The sequence below is a fragment of the Ovis aries genome, chromosome X (assembly GCF_016772045.2).
Source record: "Ovis aries strain OAR_USU_Benz2616 breed Rambouillet chromosome X, ARS-UI_Ramb_v3.0, whole genome shotgun sequence".
NCBI lineage: Eukaryota > Metazoa > Chordata > Mammalia > Artiodactyla > Bovidae > Ovis > Ovis aries.
In genome coordinates, this window is record NC_056080.1 from 39807153 (window position 1) to 39815033 (window position 7881).

Below are 7881 nucleotides of genomic sequence, written 5' to 3' on the forward strand. Positions count from 1 at the left end.
TCACCTGGAATTAGCAACACCAGCCTGGGTGGACGCTTGAGTTTGAAAGCAATATTACCTAAGACATTTTTATTTTGAGTTGCATTTGTACACCTCGTGCAAAATCTTGACCAATTTTCTAATCCCAGTCAGGAAAGGAAGCGTTTGGAGAGAGGTATACTGCTACGTGTTCCTTTAGAATGTAAAACGTTTAATTAGATGCCAAGGATTGAAAATCTTGATTCAGAGCCCGAAATGGCTAATAAGGTTTTATTGTTGCTATTACTTAGAGGTTTTATAGAACTTTAGGCTTGCAGAGAGCTTTTCAATCACTTGAGAGAATCTGAGTTTGTTAACAGCGAGATGAAAAAAGGTTCTATTCATCAGGAGAGACAACATACATAATATTTTAAGTATTTAAGAATTACGACCCTGCTGTGAGAACTCCTAAAATTACTTCTACGTGGCTGCAAGAGATTCTTGTTAGAGGCACAGGACATTAATGCAGATACCAATGTTATTACCCTGCTGAGTCTGCAAGGGTGAACTTCTTCAAGTCAGGAAATAGAGAAGTTTCTAAAGCAAACATTAGCCAACTCTAGTTACACACATGGAGCTTTTTGCCCACACGTGATTTCTGAACCTTTTCTAAAGGAGCTCTTAAGGTTTTATGAGTGATCATATTATAGAATCATATGTAGTTCCAATGTGGTATAATTTATGACTGCTCTGGGTCACCAAAATCTCCCAGGATTCCATTGTTGGGACTGCTGCAACTAGAGACAAATTTGCACCAACTCCTCTATAAATACTATCAATGGGGCAGCCTTGACTTTAAAGTATGTGAAAAATGGATTTCCCCTTCCCATGTATGCATGCGTGTATGCTAAGTCACTTTGGCTGTGTCCGACTCCTTTTGCAGCACTATGGGCTGTAGTCCACCAGACTCCTTTGTCCATGGAATTCTCCAGGCACGAATATGGGGGTGGCTGGCCACACCCTCCTCCAGAGGCTCTTCCTGACCTAGGGATTGAACCCATGTTTCCTGCGGCTCCTGCATTACAGGCAGATTCTTTGCTGATGAGCCACTGTGGAAGCCCCTTCCCATGTGTACCAAAGGCAAATTCAGGCCCTCCAGACTTTTGAATACATCAGCTTCTGCTGCAGCAACACCACCTAACAACTCAAAGCTCAGTACTCATGCAACCAGATGGCTGGCTAGATAGCTCTACTGATCTCAGCCAGACTCACTCACGGCTGGCTGGTGGCTGATCGAGGCTGGCCTCAGCTCCTCTCCACTCCACATGTTTCTCGTGGTCCAGTAGGCTAGCTTGAGCATATGGTCATGGAGATAGCACACACCCAAGAGAGAGCAAGCTCCAGTGCATGGGCCACTTTGAGCCTCTGTGATATGCCCGCTAACAGCCCATGGGCCTAAGCCTGTCACATGGCTGAGCCCAGTGCCCAGAGCTGGGTCCAAGGGCACAGATGAAAGGAGGGGTGAGGATTGTGGCCGTGTGAGCCACCACAGGTGAGAATTGATTCAGATCATTTTCTTGGAAAGGGAAGGCCAAAATAGTAAATGTCATCAGGGTATGCATGCATTTTGAGAGAAAAGACTTTCAACTGGCAACACTGTTATTGCTAATGCACTCCCCATCACCACCTCTTAGAACAGTCCTAGGCCAAAGGTCATGGAAAATTTTTGACTAAGTTTTTTTCACTGTGCGTTTCTGGCCAGGGTTATATATTTTTTTAATTTTCATTTTATTTATTGATTGGGCTCTCCGCACACCATGTGGGATCTTAGTTCCCCAACCAGGGATCAAACCCGTACCCTTTGCTTTGGAAGCACAGAGTTTTAACCACTGAACCACCGGGGAAGTCCATTGACCAAGTTCTAATGAGCAACTTTGACAGAATGTGAGGCAAGAATGTTTTTCAAGTGTACTCCTTCCTAGGTGACACGTAGGTGAGTAGCCCTCAGAACCCCCCTGCTTCTTTCCTTATGGTCACCTCCACTTCCGGCCCCAGACGCTGCAGAAATCCGCGCCAGAACACAGGGGAACAGGAGTTACAGGCTCTGTGGCCCCACCTGGACCAGGTTTGGGTGGTCGCCACACATGCTGAGGAGAGACCCTGCTCTCTGCCATTAGGCTGGGCATCAGCTGGCCCCACGCCAGGCTAGCATTTGTGCCCATCTGTCAGGGTGGCACCTGGCCCTCTTCTAGAAGCAGATGGTTTCAATTGATCTTTCCTTGCCAGTCTTTCCTGTGTGAACACTCCGAACCTGCCCCGCTTCATCCTGGAACTTAATGGAATCCTTACATGCTCTAGTCTCCTGTACCGTTTCCCTGGCAGCCAAACTGTTTTTCTTATTTTTCGTTCTTTTTTTTTTTTAAGTTTTTACTTTTCTGCAATAGTAGGATTATAAATGGATTTGTATATACAGAGGGGAAAATCAATAACCTGTATTTTCTAGGACAAAATGTAACCTCACAGCGAAGCACCGACAATTATAAAAAAATCATTTGTTTTTCCATTTCACTGATTTTGACATACAGCTCACCTCATATTCCTAGACCGAACTGACTTCGGCCTCCCTGGATATAGGAGGCTTGGCCGGACAAACCCTTTCACTATGAGACAGAAAATACGAAGGTGCATACCCGCCACACCCTCAGCCTCAAGCTAACAATTTAGTGGCCCAGAGGACAGTAGGGATTTAACGTTTATTTTGTTTTTAGAAAAAAGACGTGAGTTAGGGCAGCTAAATGTTACAGATACTCCAAAGGCAAGATTGAACCATGGTCCTGAGGCTCTAGCCTGGGAGGAGAGTTGCCCCTGGTGACCTGGCCCAAGGACAGCAGAGAATATCCCCAGTGCTTGGGCCTACTGATCTCACCTACAACCCAGCCCACAAATGTTTAGCTTGAGTCAGTGCTGCTGAGTCGCACCCAGCAATGTACAAACCATAGCCGTGACTGGGTGTTTCTCCTGCCATAAGCCCGAGATGCCACCATTTGAGCTAAAGAAAAGGGGAAGGAAGGCCTTATGAGCAAACACTTCAAATATGCATGGAACAGCTGCACTCAATAGAATTAGAGTGCAAGCCACAGAGGAACTCAAAACTCTCTAGTAGCCACATTGGAAAAAAAAAGGAGAAATAACTGAAATGAATTTTAATGATATTTACTTAGCTCAGTATAGCAAAATATCACTTCAACATCTAATCCATTTGAACAGTTATTCATGAGACATTTTACATTCTATCTTGTGTTTGAAGTCTTCAAAATCTAGGATGTATGTTACACTAATAGTACATTTCAATTTGGAATAGCTATAGTTCATGCATTCAGTAGCCATATATGATTGCTGGCCACCATATGAGCCAGTGCAGGCCTAGGATGTTTCCAGAAGGAGACTCAAGAAACAGTTAACAGTTTCTTCTCAGGAAGAGAATTAAGGGAATGGGGGATAGATAGTTACCTTTTAACTGTAAATCTTCTTGTACTGCTTGAATGATGTACAAAGTATGTGGACCACATTTTTTTAATATTTATTTTTTATTAATTTGGCTGCACCGGGTCTGAGTTGTGGCACACAGGATCTTTGATCTTCGTTGCGTCAAGCAGGAATTTTAGTTATGGCATGCAAACTCTTACTTGTGGGATCTAATTGCCTGACCAGGAATCGAACCTAGGCCCTCTGCACTGGGAGCATGAAGTCTTAGCAACAGGACCACAGGTAAGTTCCCAGTCTACATTAAAAAAAAAAAAAAAAAAAAGACTTCCTACACTGATATTCCTTTGAATGATAATTGCTTCCTTTGGCAAGCAAGAGGAAAAAAAGACACATTCCTACACAGACAGTGGGACTGTAAGCCCACACCTCTGTTTTTAGAGGAGTTGTTAGGGTTAGTGTTAGGGTTTCCAAAGAAACAGAACCAATGTGAGGCAAATATACATGCCTACATATATATATATTTATTTGATAGCCATTGAAATTACATTTAACTGTGTTTTTACTGGTGGCTCAGGTGGTAAAGAATCCGCCTGCAGTGAAGGAGACCTGGGTTCGATCCCTGGGTGGGGAAGATCCCCTGGAGGAGGGCATGGCAACCCACTGCAGTATTCTTGCCTGGAGAATCCCCATGGACAGAGGAGCCTGGCGGGCTACAGTCCATGGGGTCTCAAAGAGTCAGACACAACTGAGCGGCTAAGCACACACGCACACGTTACTATATGAGCACTGAACTAACTGCTTTTAATCTTCACAAAAACCTCACGGTAGAAAGTGTCAGGGACTCCGTTTTATAATGTGGAAACTAAGTAAGGCTGTGAGAGGCTCAGAAACTGGCTGGCAAGTAAAAGGGGGGACTGGAGTTGGAGCTGATTCTCTCTGACTTCGAAGGTAGTGGATAAAGATAGCGAGAATGAACACATAGGGGCCAATGAACAAGATTTATTATAAGGAACTGGCTCACATGATTCTGGAGGCCAAGAAGTCCCACGGTGTAAGCTCCGATCCAAGGGCAGAAAACCAGTTTCAGCTCACATCTGGCAGAGAGCAGTTTCTCCCTGTCTCTGTTTTTTTGTTTGTTTGTTTTTGTTGTTGGTGTTGTTCTATTCAGGCTCTCCGTGGATTAGATGAGGCCCACCCACATTGTGGGGCGGGGGGGGACCTGCTTTACTCAGTCTGCCAATTCATATGCCAACCTTATTTGGAAATACCCTCACAGAAATGGGCTTCCCTGGTAGCTCAGCTGGTAAAGAATCCACCTGCAACGCAGGAGACCCTGGTTTGATTCCTGGGTCAGGAAGATCTGCTGGAGAAGGAATAGGCTACCCACTCCAGTATTCTTGGGCTTCCCTGGTGGCTAAGCTGGTAAAGAATCTTCCTGCAATGAGGGAGACCTGGGTTTGATCCCTGCATTGGGAAGATGCCCTGGAGAGAAGGGAAAGGCTACCACTCCAGTATTCTTGCCTGGAGAATTCCATGGACTGTATAGTCCATGGGGTCGCAAAGAGTCGGACACGACTGAGCATCTTTCACTTCACAGAAACCCCCAGAAATATTGTTTAACCAGATACCCAGGCCCTACAAGGGCCCCGTCATATTGACACATGAAATAAGCCATCACATCTACTTCTAGAAATGTATTCTAAAGAAATGACTGGCCGAGAGGGCCCATGTATTATGGACCAGGATATACTTGTCAGCATCTGAGTTCTTACTGGAATATTGGAAACATCCTGACTGTTGTAAACAGATGTACAGTGAAATTGCACCCTCTGGAGGGGGTGGCTTCTAAAGACAGGCAACGAGAGGAAAATCACCAAATAGTCATAATCGCCCTTGAAAATAACTTGGTTGGCAAAGTATTGGAAGCTCGGCACTAAATCCTGCACAGCAAGGTCCCTGTTTCTTGGGGCGAGTTCCTCCTGCAGTAGTTTGCTAGCATATCAGGACCAGACCGTGTGAAAAATAGGTACCCTACACACTGGCATCGCTTGACAAGATTGGAGAGACACATGGGAATTGAAAGCAACTGAGGAAACAGATTTGCAGCTTCCATCTGAAGTTCATTCTTTGAGTGAACTGGTGAACAGTATCACCTCTGTTCTTTTTTTTTTTTTAATACTATATGATTCTATTTATATGAACTTTAAAAATAGGTAACATTACTTCAATGGCATTAGAAAATTAGGAAATTGGTTACTCCTGGGAGCATTAGCGGAGGAGAGTTCTGGGGGTGCTGGTGGTTTTCTGCTCATCTTCATCTCCATTATAGAAACTCTTTCCCTTGCTCTGGAAAGGTATAGGGTTCAACCGACACACTTTAAAGGGATGTAGCTGTAAGAAAGTAAGTGTTGGTCAGTCAGTCGTGTCTGACTCTGCAATCCCATGGACTGTAGCCCACCAGGCTCCTCTGTCCATGGGATTCTCCAGGCAAGAATACTGAGTCGGTTGCCATGCCCTTCTCCAGGGGATTTTCCTGACCCAGGGATCGAACCCAGGTCTCCTGCATTGTAGGCAGATTCTTTACCACGTGAGCCACCAAGGTATAGGTGACTCTATAGCATATTGATGTGAAAATATAAAGAATGAAGTATGTAAGGGAATGCCCCCAAATGTCATGTTTTCTTATCTCTAGGTGTCAGAATAGCCAATTATTTTTTTTCCTTTTGTCCTTTTCTTTTTATGTGTGCCCACATGTGTGTGCATACTTAGTGTGCTTTCACCTTTCTCTCCAATGGCTAGTCTGAAGGTACAAGTTTTTGTACAAGTTCTGTAAGAGAAAAATAAGAATTTTGGAAGCCAGTGCTAGGCTGTCACGAAGTGATCTCTCAGGCCAGAAGAATCACAGGCCCCTCTGGAGTCCCCGCCCCCCCCACCAGGGCCTCCTAAGAGGAGGACACGATGTCCTCTGCTGGAAGTGCAAGGTGACATTCTCAGGCTGCCACTTTCAGAGGGATTGGGGAGGTGTTGGAGACAGTGCTGGTGCTTACACATACCCTCCATCCTGCTGGGCCCCCTGAGGAGCGGAGATCTCCTGCCCTAACTCCAGGCTACTACCCCCTGCAGCTCAAAAGAAATTAGAAATGTCTCTTGCAGAGATGGCTCCCCACCCTGGGGACCCTGCTGCCCTGCCCCCTCCCTTCAGCAGCCACCCTGTAGCTGGTCACGCCACCGTGGATTGTCACGCCACCACAGCAGGAGGGACTCAGGCAAACACGGGACATGTTTCCAGAGGCACAAGCATAGCCTGGCAGCCCTCACTTAGGTGCCGATTTAAAGCCTGAAACAATCCCTTGCAGAGCCTGGCTGTCATTTCCAGTCAGCGGGCTCCGGCCTCTAAACATTCTAATGAGAGTCATGCCCAGGTCCCTGCGGCTTCCCCACTCCTCCCCACAAACAGGACCAGGGTGGGGGGCGGGGGACAGTCTCTCATCTAATCTGTGTAACCAACCACCAAGAAGGCAGGGGCACAACTACTTTGAAGGTAAAGGAAGCCAGGTGGCGGGGGTGGGTGGGGATTGGGGTGGGGGTAAATTAATTCACCTCCTAGGTTTTGGGTTCCCAGGAAGGGGCCTCTGAGACAGAGGTGAGCAGATGGGGTGTTTAGTAAATCTCCCTGAAAAGGATTCCTGGGTGCCTCAGATGGTAAAGAGTCTGCCTCCAACACGGGAAACCTGGGTTCGATCCCTGGGTCGGGAATATGCCCTGGAAAAGGAAATGGCAATCCACTCCAGTATTCCTGCCTGGAGAATTCCATGGACAGAGGAGCCTGGTGGGCTACAGTCCATGGGGTCGCAAAGAGTCGGACACGACTGAGCAACTTCTCTTTCTCTCTCTCTCTCTCTTTCTTTCTTTCTTCTGAAAAGGAAGACAAAGAAGCAGGGGAGTTAGGCCGGAGGCCAAAGTCAGCTGTGATGCAGGCCCAGTGACAGCCTCGGCCACCCCCATAGGAGGCTCCGGAGCAAGACCGGCCCCTGGGAGTTGGCCCAAGATGGCGGACTTTTCTACCCCAGCAGCCATCAGTCAATGGATGGCTGTGACCTTGGTGAGGTCTCTGGAGACAAGGAAGCCTTGAAGGGCTGAGGGCTGTCTGCCAGTAGCCCTGCAGATAGAACAAAGAAAGGGTGACACCTCCTCCTGTGAAGGGGTACTTGGACCTCTTCACATCACCGTGCCCACCACTCCAAGGTCACCCAGCTCATGGGTGACAGAGCTGCCACTGAAAGCAAGCGATTCAATGTCTGCAGTTTCTGCCCGGTTACTGAGTTAAACAGCCTCCTCTGCCTGGACTGGGTCATCTCTTAGACCTTCTAGGAAAGAGTGAGCCCCTTCCAGAATTTAGATAACAAGGCTGTTCCAGCAGCTCCCTGACTGGCTGGC